Source organism: Mus musculus, chromosome 1 (assembly GCF_000001635.26).
Source record: "Mus musculus strain C57BL/6J chromosome 1, GRCm38.p6 C57BL/6J".
Classification (NCBI taxonomy): Eukaryota; Metazoa; Chordata; class Mammalia; order Rodentia; family Muridae; genus Mus; species Mus musculus.
The window spans coordinates 116293025-116312102 of NC_000067.6; the positions used below are offsets into that span (position 1 = coordinate 116293025).

Genomic DNA, 19078 nt, shown 5'->3' on the forward strand with positions numbered 1-19078 from the left:
ATTAGACACAAGAGAACCAAATTAAATACTATTTAAAAAATGGGGTACACAGCTTAAAAAAAAAGAATTCTCACCTGAGAAATCTCAAATGACTGAGAAGCACTTAAAGCAATCCTTAGTCATCAGTGAAATGCAAATCAAAACAACCCTGTGATTCCACCTCACACTAATCAGAATGGCTAAGATCAAAATTCAGGTGACAAGAGATGCTCCCAAGGATGTGGAGAAAGTGGAACACTCCTCCATTGCTGGTAGGACAGCAAGCTCAAAAAAACACTTTGGAAATTAATCTTCCAGTTCCTCAGAATATTGGAAATTGTCCTACCTGAAGACCCAGCTATACCACTCCAGAGCATATACCCAGAAGATGTTCCAACTTGTAATAAGGACACATGCTCCACTATGTTCATAGCAGCCTTATTTATAATAGCCAGAAGCTGGAAACAACCCAGATGTCCTTCAACGAAAGAATGGATACAGAAAATATGGTACAATTACACAATGGATTACTACTCAGCTATTAAAAACAGTGACTTCATGAAACTCACAGGCAAGGGGATGGAACTAGAAAATATCATCCTGAATGAAGTAACCCAGACACTAAAGAACACACAGGGTTTGTACTCACTGATAAGTGGATATTATCCCAAAAGCTCAAGATACCCATAATACAACCTACAAACCATATATGTGAAAGGTATATTTTATAAGAATTAAACTACACTGCACCTACTCACTGTGTTTTGGAGAGATGTAAATCAAAGAATGTAAGGAGTCTTTACTTTGATATTCAGACACTGTGTGTTGAGTCTATATTTGTCTCTGTTTCTGCAAAAAGACACCCTGTTGATATACATCCTAAACAGCATTGGGAATAATGAAGGTTTTGAAAGAAACAGCATTTGAGCTAGATATGTACAGTGTGGTAGTTGGAAACTGTGTTGGAGGAGATGGAAGATGGCATCAGAAGGTATCAAAGACCCCAGTACATACACACAAGAGCGATGAGTTGTGTCTAGATCCAAGGATATCTAAGGAGAGAGCACCAGGCAATAGACCAAGCAGGATAAGTAGGCACTACTCTGTGTTCACAGAATTTATGTGTGTGCAAAAAAGAGACATCAATGTATATGACTCTAACAGTACATTTTCATTTTTAATGAATTACTCAGTTGTTAAGATAGAGGTTCTCATGTAATGTATGATTGCTTTGAACACATTATATAGCTGAGATTGAACTTCACCTTCCGATTACTTTGCCTCTACCTCTAGAGTTCTGGGAGTTCAAATCTGCTCCACCATGCTTGCTTTTTTCTGTCTTCCTGACCATGAAAGTCAGGGCTTTGGTGCATGGATGGAAAGGACTCTACCTATGAAGACAATGCCTAACCCTAAAGTTGCATTTCAGAAAAAAAATAAAGAAATGGCTAAATCACTTTCAATTTTTCTGATGCTGTTTTTATAGTGATTGAATGACTGGTTATTACATATGTTTTCGTTAACTTCCTTGCTGTTGTGAGGTAACACCTAAGAAAGTATCTAGATGTGGAATTTCCTTTTAAGTTTTAAAGTGGTGAAATCAGTGTGGTCTGAGGCAACAAGAGAATAAAATAATTATCTGCTCATATCCTAGAGAACCAAGGAACAGAGGGTAATAGTAACATTTATCTAGATCTTTCCCTACATCTCCCTGGCTGGCCTGGAACTCCTTGTGTTGAACAGGCTACCCTTGTACTCACAGAGGTCTACACACCTCTTACTCCCAAGGGCTGAGATTGACCACTTGGGCCACTATGTCCATATGAAGCAATTCATTTCTGTAAATACTGATTTATACTAAAGGCTACAGTAATATCAAATATCACATTCAATAGCAAAGTTCAGTATCCTAGGGCTTGGCTTTTCTAGGTTTTGAGTGGCTATAGAGCAGTAGACAGAAATTTTCGTAAAGCATGAGTGGGCGATACCTAAACCAATACACTGCACTGTTTGACTAATCTAGAATGTTCAGGGGGAAGATATTGTTCCACCTAAATGAATTTTCTAGATAACTGTCACTTATTCCCTTTAAACACCAAAAATGTTTTCAAAGAAAATTTAACTATTTGAAATGGAAATCTTTCTCCGATAGATTACATGCCTCCTTGCCTTCTTAAACACAGCATTCAGAACAGAAAATTGGACCATTTTTTGATGACTTAGGTTCATCACTGTGAAATCAATTCCAGAACTCCTATTGAATTCAGTCATGCTTTTCAGGCTGATGAAATCAGAGCTTTCTCTCTGCATTCTTTTTTTTTTGCATCTCAGTTCCCACCAACTGCCTTACAAGGGTCAATGTCTGTGTTTTCTTGCTTCTTTCTCTGTCCCCTGATGATTAAGCTGAATACATTCGTCACTGTAAGTGCTCAGGAACTGCCTTCCTTTCTTTTAATTGCCTGGTCTTTTTTTCAATATTCAAATTCTTATGGAAAATTATAATTGTGTCTATTCTGACTTTGGGACTTCCCTAAATGACTTAAACTGTCATATAACATATAACTTAGATTATGTCATTCCATTTAATTATTTTATACCTACATGTGTGTGTGTCCATACACCACACACACACACACACACACACACACACACACACACTGCCCTTTGTAGTCAGATGTGTTAGACCTCCCACAGTCCGCATCACTGAAATCACAGTCTTTTGAGCCACTCTACCTGGGTACTTGGGAACATCATTCTGGTCCTGTGAAAGAGTGACACTTTTAGCTGTCGATCCCTTTACATCTCCAGTCCCTGTTGAAATTTTATGTAGATGCATTGTCTTCCTAACTTATTGTCTTAGGTTCTCTGGGTTTAGGTTTGCATAGGAAAAGCATATTTTGGGGGTTCACATTGGGAGTGAGATTTCCATCCAGGCCTTACCTGACTTGTGCCCGTCTGCTTAGTTTCTACAAATGAAATTCACCACCTGTTAAATTTATACAAGCATCTTAAATTCCTAAAGCTGAGAAAGAATAAAGATAAACAATCTGGAATTCTCAGTCTGTGCCAGGTATATCTTAGGCATCCAGTAACCAGTGTCTCTGCTCAGTGCTACCGTCAGCAAACAAGGAGCAAAGTTGATGCAATCATGAATTTCCTTTTTCTTATTAGTTCTTTATTAATTTGCAAATTCCACACAATAAGTTTCCCCATGTCTATTTCCTTTTCTTGAATCCCTTCCAGATGCTAACTCCATTACCCATCAAACTTTGTGGTCTTTTTTGTTCTAACTATCAGGTCCAATTTATGCTATCCATATATTCATGGATATATGGCCATAGGCAATTTTTAGGGGTGATACCCTTTAAGAAAACTGACTCTTTTTTTTTTTCTAGCAGCTATCAGTTGCCAACAGCATCTCACATAGGAGTGGAACTTCATCTCTACCCACTCTTTGAATGTTGAGACTTTCATATGGAAAGAGCTCAAAGAGGTCTTGTGCATGCTAGCACAACCTGAGTTCACAGATGGTAACACTGAGGATATTGTTCTTCTCTAATAAAGTCTTACCATAAATTTTGTAAGATAACTAACAAGATTGGCAATAGCCTGTAACATTTGTGTATCAGTAGAAATTTGCTGGCCAGCAACTCCAAAATGAGGAAATTATTTTTGAAAATATACTTTTTATCTGTAAGCTTATCGTTTCTAATAGGAGCACTATTGTTCCATTATAATCTATTGTTCCATTATAATGCATATATAGTTTCTCTCTCTCTCTCTTTCTTTCTCTCTCTCTCTCTCTCTCTCTCTCTCTCTCTCTCTCTGTGTGTGTGTGTGTGTGTGTGTGTACATGTTTCTAGTCTTCTATAGTAGTGGGTAGCTGAAGACTTGATTATCTAAAACCAATGTAGATTAAGAAAGGATTCCCAATCCTTTGATGTAGCTATTTATTTCATATTGTCAATCCCCCAACAGAAAGAGCAAATAAGGCTGCTGGAGCATCTCAGCAGGTTCCGTGCTTTACTGTTAAACCTGAGAATCTACATTTAATTTCCAGGACCCACATGGTGGGAGGAAATAATAAATTTCCACAAGTCACCGTCTGTAGTTCAGTCAAATTCTGTAGGATACCTATGTGCACATGTTCCCCCCTTCTGTTGTGATGTATATAAGAATAATTATATAAATAGGGATTCAAGAATATTTTGCATGTAGATCATGTTTAACATAACTGATTTTATACTCAGAATAAATTCCTTGAGGTACCATTGCCAGAACAGTGTGAATATTTTCAAGAATGTTTGTTACCTAGAATTCTGCTGTGCATCAAGGTGGAGCCAATTTATAACCCAAGCAAAACAGAGGAGCTCTGTGCCCATTTCCAAGCAATGAATATTAATTGTAGCTTCTCATTTCAGCATTAGAAATCTTATGAATATATAATTTCACCAAAGAAAATTGTAAATAATTTTTGTTGGCAATACTAATTATGCATCCACCTGTGTGTGTGTGTGTGTGTGTGTGTGTGTGTGTGTGTGCTCGAGAGAGAGACAGAGACAGAGACAGAGAGAGACAGAGAGAGAGAGAGAGAGAGGAGAGAGAGAGAAGAGAGACAGAGAAGCAGAGAGACAGAAGGACAGAGATGGGGAAGAGAAAGAGAATACCATAGCTTATAGATTTCCATTAACTGGTAATCAGAATGCTAAAAAACTATGAAATGTTGCAAATACCATTTTCAGGTAGAATTAAGTTGGTCAGAAGATGGTGTAAAAGAAGTCTTCTTGACATAGCATCTCCTCTGTACTTTACACAACATATAATGGATGAAGTAAACAAGGCAAGATGAGAAAAATGGAAAAAGCACCCAAATGGTCACAGAGATTTATTGTGGCTGTGGCTGTGTGTGGATGTCAGATAAGCACTTTCTCTAAAGCAACTCCAGATATACATAAACAAGTTTGTTTATATGTGCACATACCTTAATTAGTGCCAGAAAGCCGAGAGGCTGAGCTCTTCTTAAAACCCCACTCCACTAAATCAAATCATACCACTGTTTCTTACATATTATGCAAAGCTCCACAGATCAAAGAAAAGTGTGTGCATTTGTATGAATTTACTTATTGTATAGAAAAATAAAGATGGAAAGAGAAATGCAGTCAGGGCCAGGTAGTGCTCAGTATGTCTTAAATTGTGCAAATTCCTGGGAAACATTCAAGTGTTATACCACTTAGTTTCTAGGCAGCAGACTGTGGGTCCCTAACGAAAGTCCTTAGTTCTCTCTCCATGCACTAGGACTTGCTTGATTAACTTCATTCAGCAACAGTGAGAGCAGAGGGAAGAGAGGAGAGAAGAGTTCATGCACCGTGTACCACTGTGTTTCTTTCATTCAGTTGGTGACTGAACCATGGAATTCTTGTTTGCTATTTCTCTGCTATTTCCCTGTAGATCTACCCATAACTACCAGCCAAGGTGAGATGCAATCTATCTCTGTAACAAAAACTGTGCCCTGGAACCTCCAAGGGGCTGTGGTACAGTAAATAACTCTCATGCATTTTTGCATTTTTTTTTCCAGTCTGTCTGCTACTTCTTGGCACAGCTTTATGCAAGGCTAAGGCATTGCCACAGAACAGCTTTTCGGGGCATAGAAATAGCCAACCTGCAGTGCTCAGAAGCCCATTTCACTGTGGAAGGAAACAATCATTTCCTCTGGATTAAGATATAGCCTGCCAGCCGGGTGTGGTGGCACACGCCTTTAATCCCAGCATGAGGGAGGCAGAAGCAGGCAGATTTCTGAGTTCGAGGCCAGCCTGGTCTACAAAGTGAGTTCCAGGAGAGTCAGGGCTATACAGAGAAACCCTGTCTCGAAAAACCCCAAAAGAAAAGAAAAAAAAAAAGGATATAGCCTGCCTCGACTGATATATATCAGTCATTTCTCGTATATCAGCACCTACTGGCATTCTGCCTTTGGTCAAAGGTCAAGAAGGTGGGAAATGGTGAGGATATGAAATGAAACAGCACTCATTCAAACAATGTGTAAATGTAAAGGAGAGAGCAATCAACTTTGAAGCTTTGGCCTCCCTGATGAATCATTTACCTTGTTAGCTACCCGCCTACATCAGTTACTATAGTCCTCACTGTGACAAAGATATCTGGCAGAAAGACCTTCAGATGAAGAGTTAGTCTTGGCTTTTGGTGAAGAAGACATTGTCTACCAAGACAGGGAAGGTAGGAAGCAGATTAGTTTATATGGGGTCAGATGGAAGCAACAGATAAAAAGAAGAAAGAGCTTAAGCCAGAATCAGGACTAGACGACGGAGTTCTCTATTCCTGAGTCTCTGAAACTCACTTCTTCCAGGGGGTTCCACCTCCTCAATATTCTGCAGTCTCCATCAGTACTCCAGAAGGGAAGTCAAATGTTCAAGTATATAATTTGTGAACAACATCCCACATTCAATTCCTAACACTCTACAAAGAAAATCCCTCTGGAAGGAAGATAAGATAGACAAAGCCTTCAAAAGATGATTCTACAGGTCAGTCCCCTAAAGCCCTCTGAAATGAATGGGCATTGAACATCCTAGCCAACCCCAAGTTCTCTCCCATATTTTCTAGAAAGCCAAGGATGCTTCATTAGATTCTCCCAAGAGCCTACCTATTTGTTTTGCACATACTATTTTATTTAACATTCTACTGTGATTCTCTCCCAACTAAATATGTCCATGGCTCATGGCACAAAGGCCAAGTTGACTCTGGAATGTATGCTATAGTTTGACATTGAACATTCCCTAAGACCCATGTTTAAGGACATGATCTCTAGCTTGGTGTAGATGGTAAGTGGTAGAATTTTTAAAACTAAACTCAATGGAAGAAATTCAGGTTATTGGGGTCATGGCATTTCTCACTATTTTTTTCTGTGCAGTGTGTGTGAGTGTGTCACATGCACACACATGTAATAACTTATATATGTACAGGTAGATGCATGTGTGCATTGTGTGTGTAACCACTAAGCAATCATGCATGTGATAGAGTGGATTCCCCACTAGCCTGGACCTCGCAAAATCTGCTAGGCTGCCTTACAAACAAGTCACAGTGGTTTGTATCCGTCTCTCCAGCACTAAAAATACAAGGACATGCCACCATGCCCAGGTTAACAAACACACATACAATATGTAAGAGTAGAAATGATCCTTAAGTCTATGTCCGTTCACTATACTATGATACCTTTGAATCATAAAACACTCCAATTAAAAGATAAGCTTAGGCATATGACTCATAACAAGCATTAATAACTAGTACATGTTTGAAAATGTATTCAGCATTCTTAGCCACCAGCAAATGCAAATTGAAATTATACCTGTCAGAGTGGCTGTTGTAAAGAAAATGACAGATGCTGTCAAGGACCAGAGGAGCTTATATACTAATGAGAATATAAATTGGTGCATATACTATGGAAACTAGTATGGAGATTCCTAATATAAACTAAATAGAACTTTTTTCAAGCTATATACTATGAGAACATTCCTAAAAGATCTAATGTAGCCCATTTTAGATATGTACAAACCCATGTTCTCTGTCACATTATTTACTACAGCCAAGATATTGATGTATACTAGGTGCCCGTAAACAGATTAATGGATAAAGAAAATGATACATGCATAATTGTGTTTTATTCAGCCATGCAGAACAAAATTATGCCATTCTCAGGAAGATGGACAGACTGAAGATTATTACATTTGGTGAAAAGGGGGTGACTTAAAAAGACAAATATTGCATGCTTTCTCTCATTTGTAGCATCAAGATTATATTTACAAATAATTGTAATGTGTATATCAGTATATGTATGCATATTTGTGGTGTTTGTATAGAAGTCAAAGGAAGATTATGTGGGAATATTAAAATGAACAGAGGGAGGAAACAGGAAAGAACAGAATATAACTGAGGTAAATATGAACAAAGTGAAATGGCACAAAAGTTTCATAATGAAACAATTTATTTTTTTCCAAATTAAACATTACTGCCATGATTATTGTAACCGAAAATAATAATGTAGTATTTTTCACTAAAATATTAATTATAAATCAGGCTCTCTAACACATGTCAGTAACTAGAGAACTTGGGTGCTGGATTCAGAAAGCTCCAGAGTTCAAGGTCATCCTTCTTTATTCAATGAGCTTAATGCCAGCTGCAGCTACATGAAATTATTAGTGGACTAACTTCAAAAATACAGCAAATAAAGGACAGAAACATGGGTTCTCTCTTACTCCAATTCAAGGTCTTTGGAATCTTCTCAGTCACTAATAAGCCAATTACACCTTAGTGTTCTAAAGTCCCTCCATAGGTCTTTTTTAGAGATTTAAATAGAAGTTTATAACATATTGTCATAAGTCTGAAAACATGTGCCTGTGTGATGGCTCAGCAAGTAAAGGCCCAGACTCACAAGCCTGACATACTAATTTGGATTCCAGGGACTCATAGGAGGAAAGAGAAGAATCAACTCCCACAAACTTGACACAGGAACTCTGTGAGACAAAACACACACACACACACACACACACACACACACACACACACACACACACACACACACACACACAATTTAAAAATATACATGGATAGAGAATAGCAATGAATATAATACGTTTGTTTCACTATGTATGAAAACTGGTTCCCTTCATATTGGACAATAGACTCTTGGTGATTTGTTTGAGGCAGAGGCAGAAAATCAGAATAGAAGTCTGTCAGTTTATAAGAAAGCCATTCAGCTCTTCTAAGCCACAGATATGGATACATAGCTAATGGGAACTAAATACTCCATCTAAGTTTAATAGATATGTACCTAGCCATATTTAAGTCACTGTTTTGATCACTAATTATTTAAATGACCAGTGGTTATTGCACAAGTACCAAAACCCAGACCTTCTATAAGACATAATCAGGATTCTCTTCACTATGTTATGGTAGAAGGTGTTCACTTATTGTCGTGGCTTGAGTACGTATGCCCCCCCACCTCCACCTCCCCACCCCATAGACTAATAGGTTTGGATGCTTGGCCCTACAGGAGTAGCAATTTTAGGAGGTGTGGCCTTGTTGGAGTAGGTTTGGACTTCTTGGAGAAAGTATATCAATGTGGGGTCAGTTTTGAGGTCCATATGCTTAAGCTCACCAAGTGTAGAGAACCTCATCCTGGCTGTCCTAGGATCAAAATGTAGAACACTTAGATATGCCAGCAATATGTCTGCTTCCACAAAGCCATTTTTTCACCATAATAATAATAGACTGAACCTCTGAAGCTGTGAGGTATCCCTCACTAAATGTTTAAGTTTATAATGAGTTGCTTTGGCCATGGCGTCTTTCACTGTTGAGATTTGTTTTTTTCCTATATATTGTAATGCTAAATATTGCCCCCAAGGATGAGAGAATCTGCACTTATACTCAAGTGACTCTATGTAACCTTGCTTCCCAAATTAACTCTGAATGCTGAATAAAGATGCAGATGGGAAAAATTGAGATAGGTGGGGCTGGAGTTCCCATACTTGAAGTCTGAAGAGAACCACAAAGAAAGGAAGAAGGAATGGAGAAGGAAGACACACTGGGTTAGATGAGAAAGAAAAGCATGACCATGTGGGTTGTCTAAAGGTTGAGACCATCTCAGACAAAACACGGCAAATTATAATTCAGAATTATTAATGGGGAAGTAGATTCTAATATGTTAGAGGGTAGATATCTGCCAAGCTCTAGTCCTGAATAAGGCTTATTATAATTATAAAAGTTATGTGTCCTTTATCTGGGAACTGAATGATCAAAGGTGGGCTATAAACTCCCAATTGATATTAGATTTCCATAACACGTCACAGGAATAAATCTCTAAGATGCTTACTATATCTCAAATGTGCTTACAGAGAAAAAAAATCCAATTTTCCAAGCCTAAGATATAGGAATAGTATTGGAAAAGAACATGAATTTGGAACAACCTGATCTGACCTATTGTGTCATCTACTTACAAGCCTATGATATGTGGTTTCTGGGGTTGCATGTTCTTTGATATGGTAACATGTGTCCCAGTCTATCCATGAATGTGTCAGATAGCTGAGGATAATGTCCTATTCTCCATCCCACATGCTGGCATTTCAGACCTGCACCACCTGGGCACTGGTAAATGAGTCCAGGATTTGCGTGCTTGTAGAGAAGCTCTCTATTAACTGAGTGACATCCTCAGGCCCATTAGATCCACTTCTGTGTTTTAATGATGCTTAATGGGACACATACTGCGCCTTGAGATAGTGAATAACAAAGTTGTTCTTTACTTCATCATATATCTTCTTCACATCTCCTTGTGAACACTGGGAATATGATCTCCATCAGCAACCAACAGAGAGTCACAGGACCCCACTCAGTCTCTGTGAGAGAACTGAACTTTGGAATTTAACTCTTCTTAGCTTAATGGCACACAAGCCACCTGCACTTAAGTTTACTTATAAATATTGTTAAGTATTTTGAGAAGTGTTTTTGCCCATTTTACAGATAAATACAGGTTCCCTTCTTAGTCCTCTTAGCCATGCAAGTTCATTAATGTATCCATATATTTCATGTGATCAAATGACACCTTCATTTTGGTAAATTTCAGTTCAAAACCTCGAACCTTTTCTTCAATTCCATTCCCAAATGAGTATATGCATATATGCTCAGACTCAGATTTTTAATTTCACCGATACAAACCGACTTACAGCTCTCTCCTCTCCCCATACTGGTCTAGTACAGTTCACTTCCTTCATTTCTTGTACCAATCTATATCCTCCAGCCTTGCACACAAATGCTACTTTCAAAATAATGTTATTAAATTGGGCTTTAGAACGTTCCCTATGCCTTGCAAGTAAAACCTTGACTCTTTCTATAAGGTCTGCAACGGAGACACTGTTGGCCCATTCTCCCTCCACCCCACCCTGCATTGCCTCATTTCTGTCTCTCTCTTACAAAGATGAGTTTATTCATTCCACCAATGCAGTAAGTTCAGTCTTCTTACAAGTTCTATTTTTATTTCTGGACTTGGATATCTTTGGTTCTATAGCCCTTACCTTGAATTTTATATATAACTGTAAAGTCTGTTCTATTACCTTTCACAGCTTTATCCTAAGTTTATAGTCTGTGTAGACCATTACAGACTTGTTCTTCCCATTTATTTATTGATGTTCTTTCTTCCCTGATTAATATAAGATCCAGAGGACACTTCTGTTATCTCAGTTATTTTTACCCCCAAATGCCTAGAATCATACTTGATTCTGAGAGACTTTATGAGTAGTTGTTGAATAAGTAAGATATTCCTTCTTCATTGATAAGTATCAGTTATCTAATGTGTGTGATGTAGAACAGAGCAGTGACCGAGCAAATGTATTTGGCCAAGCATGCTGCCAGAATGCTCACAGGCAGACAGCCACTTAACAATATAAAAACTGCTGGCCTATGAGTCTTTGTCAAGGACTCTCTGTGATCTTTAGCAAGTAACTTACATTTTATGAGTCTCAAGTTTCTCCTTTTTAGCAATAGAGAATATATTTCATGTTCCCCAAGTGTCTTTTTTTTTTCTAACATGGCTCTCATGCCTCTATACTAACCAAACAATCTGAGTGAAAAGTCATGAGAGAGTTTATTACTTTCTTGTGACAGTAAAGAACTAATATGTTGGGGAAATAGAGCGTAAAACCCTTGTTTTTTGAGGCACTGCAGCCAATGACACTTGGTATGTACTCCTGTAGTAATTAATGTGTTTGCTTCTTTCAAGCCCCTGCCTAAGTCCCAAAGACAATTTCCATATAGAAATAATGGAAGATCAAGAAGATTTTGTGTCTACTGCTGTCACAGGTCAATATTACTTAGGAAAATAGAGAAAAAAGTGCAGCTTAGTGATAGAACACTTGACTGCCTTGTATGTGGCCATGGGCTCAATCCCAAGCACTATAAAATATTTAATAATTATTACTACTATAAATGCAAGGGGAATATTTCTTATGGTGTTAGTTATATTGTCTCTGCATATGAACACTCTGTAGCTGAAAACAATGACCAGAAGTAATTAAATGAAAGAAGGCTCATGGGTTGAGAAAATAAAGCAGGAAGAATAGCAGTGGAAATGGAGCATAAGGCTCCTTGCTAACATATTCAGAGACCTAAAAGCAGAGGGAGGAGAATGCCAGAAGTCTTTTATTAGATTCTTTGTATCTTTCAATTAGTCCAAGGCTAATTGATTCATGTGATTTTGTCAACCACATGTAGCATGGATCTTTACCTGTCAGTTAATTCTCCCTATAAATTCTCTCATAGGCACACACAGAAGTGAGCCTCACTAATGTCCTTGGTATTTCCTAACCCAGTCAAACTGGCAATCATAGCTAACCATTGGAACTTTAGATGGAGTGTAAGGGAGAGAATATGGGAAGGTAATGCTAACAGTAAGGGCAATTTGAGTGATAGTATAGAAATTTACTACATTAAATAAAATATACACATTTTTGAATGAAACCTAAATGAAATCACTAAATAACAAGGAAGACAGCACACCAACTTGATACCTCTTATCACCAAGTAAAACTCTAATGACAAAAATAGGTTGCATTTAATTGAGTTGTTGGTCAAAGGGGCCCTATGGAAACCCATAAACAACTCTGGCTATTACCATGGCTATTGATTGCTCCACATAAACTGAGAATAAGGGCCTTTTGTTGAGGACAACACCTATATATGTTGATGAACATGGAAAAGTTGAGCTTAAATTCTTTACCTGTACTGATTAATTTTCATGATAGTTAAAGGTACTGTGCATACTACCAAAGGAGAAAGGTAAACACCAACCAAGCTACAAACCCTGTAATCTACCATAGTGATATGCCTACATGATACACTGTTGCAACAGCATCATAAATGTTATAGAAGCAACCAGCTACTATTTATTAGATTTAAGGTTTACTCCATGAGATGGAACCCATCCCAGACATTGACTTGTTGATCAATAATCTGGGATTAAATAAGCCACAGGGCCAGAAGATAACCAAATACTATTCTAAGGCTAGCTTAGAGTTCAAAGGTATAGCTGATTATCTTCATCATGGGCACCTTGGAAGTATTCAGGCAGACACAGTGCTAGAGGAACGAAGAGTTCAAAATCAGTATTCACAGGCAGCCATAAGAGAGAGGTACACCAAGCTTCTGAAAATCAGAACCTACCCGCATTGACACAGTTTCTTGAACTAGGCCATATCACCTAGAGTATCACTGTCTATTGGCCTATGGGAGCCATTTTTATTAAACCACCACATTCCATTCTCCATTTGCCCATTGGCTTCGAGCCATATCATAATGCAAAATACATTTAGTCCAAATTCAAAATCCCAGAGACTATCAGAAGTATCAGTGTTGTTTAAAGTTCAAATTTCACTTTTGAAACCCATGCAATATCTTACCTGTTATCCCCTATAAAATCAAAATGAAAAGCAGATCATATATGTTCAATATATTTGACAAAGGATATAGATTCTCATTCCAAAGGGAGGAAAGAGTGTAAAATGAAGAAATATGGGATCAAAGTAAGACTGAAAACCAGTTGGGCAAACTCTGAATTCTGCATCTCTATGCATATTATCAAAGCACTTTTCATATCTTCAACTCCGTTCAGTTTTGTTGAATGCAACACATTTCTTTCACTTGGACTGGTTCCACACTGAGTCTACAGCTTTTCTTGGCAGGCATCCCACAGCTCTGACATTTCCAACATCGTGGGATTTCCAAAGCAATCCAGGGTTCAACTTCACAGATTCACATAATGGCCTCTGTGAGCCTTCATGCTGGGATTCTCCTGTCACATCCCTGGCTTCATCTTCTTTCCTTAGTTACGGAGAGAAATAACTTAATCTCCATTACTCCTTTCTTACATCCTTAACTCTAAAACCAGAGCCAAGTAAGAAAACCTGCTAAACTGTTGCTTTCTGGGCTTAAAACATATGCCCCCTCATTCAATTACATTTTCACCAGCTTTTTGCTTTCTACTACCTAAGCATGGCTGTCCAGGATCTTGCTCAGTAATCCAGGCTGGCCTTGAACTCTGGAAACTTCCTGTCTCTGCCTTCTGAGCACTGGGATTAAAGGAGTGCATCACCACATGGTACTCTTAAGATTTTCTTTAAATCTTTTTCACAAGATGTATGCTTCCCTTGGTGGGGTATTGACAAGAGATCCCTTATTCCATTCAGCGTGAAGATTTTCTTTAATCTGTAAATTTCCTTAAACACAGGACTCAGCTCCTTTAAACGTCCTGTTGTCCCTTTCTCTTCAAACTGTATATTTTTATATATTGTCCCTTGTTCAGCTTGTTCTTTTCATTTAAGAGCTACAGAATTGTGGCCACTGATAACCAACAGCACACTTAAGACTAGTCTGTCTGAAAATTGCCTCTGCCAAAGCTATTAATCCATACCTCTTAATTAAGCCTCATGCAGACTTTTTTGGACAAGGGCAGGCAGCAGCCGCATTTGCCAAACTGTCATAAGAATGGTCTCTAGGCCATTCTTGAGCTGAAGTCAGAGTTAAACTCAGCCTCAGCAGTATTGTTTTCTCTTTTCCTACTGGTAGGGGTTTCCAACACTGGGTAGGGGAAGCAACTCAATAAGCTGACTCCTAACTCTGTAGGTATTCAAACCACCCTTAAGGGCAGGCTCCACTCCTAGCAGCAGATACCAACACAAAAAATTGTACTTAATTGTATATTGGAGACTTTTTAAAACTTTACTGTACTTATGGTTGTATATTATAGCTTTCAATTTTGTGTTTTATGTGTGCATGTGCGTGTACGTGTGTGTGTGTGTGTGCATGCACACATGTGCTCACACACGCATTTCTTATGCTCTGTTTTGTTCTGCTTTGTTTAGATTATTCATTTCGTTTCATTCTTACTTGTTTATCCACTTTTTTTCTGTCTGTTTTCTTAGAAGAGAGAAAAAGAAGACTTAGAGATGGAAGGATAAAGAGCAAGGAAAGATCTAGGTGTACATAAGGGAGGGGAAATTATTGGAATATAGTATATGAAAATAAAATTTATTTTTAAAACAGTCCCCTAAGATAATAAAAGCAATACAAAAACAAGTTTACCCCTTATCTATTTGCTGTACAATGATCACCTCATATCATATCTTCTACCCCTGCTCTGTAACGTCTGATGTTCATCTCAGTGAAAATTGATTGGTCAATCTCTAAGACTTGTCAACATATTTATAATTATTTTTTTTCTTCAAAAACCCACGTCTTTTTATTTACATTCTTAGAAAGGCAAAAGGAATTTTCAAAATTATTTTTATTTGTTCATAGAGATATGACAGCATATCTAAACCTGCCTTCATATATGTATGATGATATATAGCTTACAAAAATAATAGACAAGTGCTGAGCAGATGGCTTTGTGGATAAAGTTCTTGCTGTGCCAGAGTGAAGATTTAGCATTGGCTCCTTAGCACTCAGAGGAGACTGGACTCAGCAGTGTGTATCTAGTGTTCCTTTAGCAAGACAGAATGTGGAGTTGAGAGAATTTCCAGTGATGCATGGGCAAACTCCGAGGTTAACAACTAAGAGGTCTTATTCATAGCAAAATCAAGGACTGACACCCATTGTTCTTGGACCACAAAAGTGGCTAGGGCATGCTTGTGTTTACTCACATGGGCATAAACATGCATGCATGGAGGCACATGCCACATTCACACACACACACACACACACACACACACACACACACAGAGAGAGAGACATACAGAAACAGAGAGACAAAGACAGAGAGACAGAGAAACAGAGAAAAACACTGCATTTTTTATTTGATTCTTACAAGCATCCCACTTAATACCAGATGGATTGTGTTACCTGTTTGTCTTGTCCATATTTTTGCATATCTGTGAATTTGCACAAAATTACAGTATGGATCTCTGAGGACACATTTTCCCTCATGCTCAGAAACCTGTCCTAACAAAATGCTCAGTCACAAAAACCTAGGTCAATGAGGGCCTCCTCACTGTATGCCATACTGTACAGTGTCCGTACAGAATAAAGTCCTCAAGCTTCCTACTGTGAGTATGTTCCATCAGCTAGCTGAGCCTCCACCCCCAGTGGCCTGCCTGCTATTGTCTACATCATTTCCAGGGTCTATATGTGATTTTTTTTTCGTGTTTTTCAAAGATCTTTCAAGATTGTGTGTAAAGTATAGCAAAGAAGCAATGTGAATCTGAGTCTCCTCCAGCTATTACAGTTCAAGGAGGGCTCCTTATCCACAGGAGTGCATCCCAAGTCCTCTACCTCAAATTTCAAACCTTAGCATGTAAGATTCTCCTCCTAGCAACATGAACCCATGACATAGTTTTATTTATAGTAAGCATTCATCAACTGTAAATTATCATAAAACAGAACAATTTTATGTACTAAATGATTGCTGTGCTGTTCCAGTGATATCTGGACAAAGAATCAATTCTACCAGGTGAGAGCATTTGAGATATGATCATACCTTCAAAGCTACAGAGATTTAAATGTAGGAGGGTTTTTTGTTTGTTTGTTTGTTTTTGGAGTTGTCTACTTAAAATTTTTGCAAGGGTCTTAGGATTTCTATTGCTGTTATAAAACACCATGACCAAAAACCAAGTTGGGAGGAAAGGGTTTATTCAGCTTATTCATTACAAAGGAAGTCAGACCAAGAACTCTACAGGGCAGGATCCTGGAGGTAGGGGATGATGCACAGTCCATGAAGGGGGGCTGCTTATTCGCTTGCTTCCCCTGGCTTGCTCAGCCTGCTTTCTTATAGAAACTTATGACCACCAGTCTTAGGGATGGCAACACACAAAAAAGGCTGGACTCTTCCACCAGTGAACACTAATTGAGAAAATGCCTTACAGCTGAATCTCATGGAGGCATTTCCTAAACTGAGGATCCTTCCTCTCTGATGATTCTATATTGTGTCTGTTAAAGTCTACATTTAAAAAGGGGCCTAGATAGAATGCTAAGGCCTACATAAAATATTAAAGCCTAGATAGAATATCAAGATCTAGGTACCTGTTACCTGACGAGCCTGCCATTATAAGGAAACATTCTCATACATTTCTGCTATTACTCTAACTTTCTGATGCTGAGTTGATCCTTGGAAACCAATCATGGTAAAAGTCAATGGAACTGCTTTGTATAATTATCCACAATAATCTTGGACCGGAACCAACCACCCATCAGAACTTCCTGCACCTGTGCATAAGCCTTTATAAGCTGCCCCTGGGATGGACCCGAACACCTGCACCAATATAAGAAACTATTTGGGATAAGACTTGAATTTTGAATAGTGGTTGAGTAAAGATTAATTTCCTTAGACCTCCCTGGGAACTGGTATCCTACTTGGTAAAAATAACATGTCGGTGGACAGTGGATGCAGAGATTTAAATGTAGGAGTTTTTTTTTTTGTTTCTGGAGTTGTGCACTTAACATTTTTGCAAGGGTCTTAGGATTTCTATTCCTGTTATAAAACACCATGGCCAAAAAACAAGTTGGGAGGAAAGGATTGGTTCAGCTTATTCATCACAAAGGAAGTCAAAACAAGAACTCTACAGGGCAGGATCCTGGAGGCAGGAGATGATGCACAGGCCATGAAGTGGCACTGCTTACTCGCTCACTTGTTGACAAATTTGTTGACAAATTTAGACATGAATGTTAGTCAAAGCAAGTCCCCTGTTTCAGTTGAATACCCCAAGAAATGGGAGCAGAGTAAGTATACAACAAAGATATTTTCCTAAGGAAATCTCCCTATCCCTAAATCCTGACTAGTGAAATCACTTGGCACAGATGTTTATAGATCTTAGGCTTAAAAAGCCCTGTAAAATCTTAACTTAATATCACAGTTCTTCTCCTGAGCTTGAATCCTGTAGCTGATCGATCAGTCTTGGGCTGTAGTATTCAATTATCCATCCCTATTTGACTGATATCGGTGTCTGGGTGATGTGTATGGGGATTCCCAGATCCTAACAGTGTTAAGTTGATAGAAAACTAGCCCACAACACAAGTTTGGGTTATTAAGGATAACTTAGACCTTAGAATGTGTTAAGTCACTGATGGATACATTTTATTACAAGAAGGTAGTATCTGAGAAGAAATGAAAGGAAATATCTCTAAAATGACTGGAGAGTTTGGAGACGTTCTCTGGTATTATGAAGTAATTTAAGGATCTTTGTAGCTGGAGAATACTAATCTGAAGAAATGGAAATAACTGATTTGGGCTGGAGATGTTTCTAATACTCTTCAATGGGGTCAGCTGAGAACATTCTGGTGTTGATTAATGAACAATTGAGTTTCCATTCTTGCTGATACTTGCTCTGTGATGCCTATAAGAACTCCTCTATCCTCCCTTCTGTCCTCTGGATGGCAGATTTCTTATCACAACTGGATAGTCACGTCTCAAGTGTCTGAGAGATACCATGTCTCTCAGAGCTGGCAGATGAGATCTTTGGCTACTGGGCTTCAGTTGTTTCATGTTAAGTATCTGGGTCACCATTATGCCCTGTTATGATTTCAGTGGAGGTAAGCATAAGGGCCACCTCTGGTCATATATCCGTACTCTGGGCTATGGTACATGCATTCTTTCATGCATGGGCAATGCTAAATTCATTTCAATCCTCAGGCATGCTTGAATACACAGTTTACCTAGACGTTAAGAGTTATGATTCTAATTAAGAGGATGGAGCAGTTCTACTCCATTAACATTAAAAGTGCATAGAAAGCACTCCCTGAGGCTCCATTCTTTAAGCAGCAGCCATTTCTATGTCGTCTCTTTCTTCATTTTTTTTTTCTTCTAGCACCATTTAATGCAAATCTAATACTGAAAATGGCACCAATGCTCATGAGGGATCAACAGTGGTCATTGTTTCTGCTTATCTCTCTCATCCCACCAGAAAGAGATTGGGAAGCACTGTATCCTTAAGACAGTTTGCTTAGCTGCTCAAAGTAATTCTTGGGTAGAGACCTAAAGGATGAGAAATTATCAACAAATGTATGCTGCAGGGGAAATGTGATAGGGTTGCTTATCAAATGATACAATATGAGCTTT

The 19078-nt window shown here is 38.4% G+C and overlaps 1 protein-coding gene across 4 annotated transcripts in view; it reads left to right on the forward strand.

Moving 5' to 3' along the window:
- Cntnap5a (contactin associated protein-like 5A) overlaps positions 1–19078 on the forward strand; it is a 902587-nt gene that overhangs the window by 608288 nt on the left and 275221 nt on the right. The window lies entirely within an intron of this gene.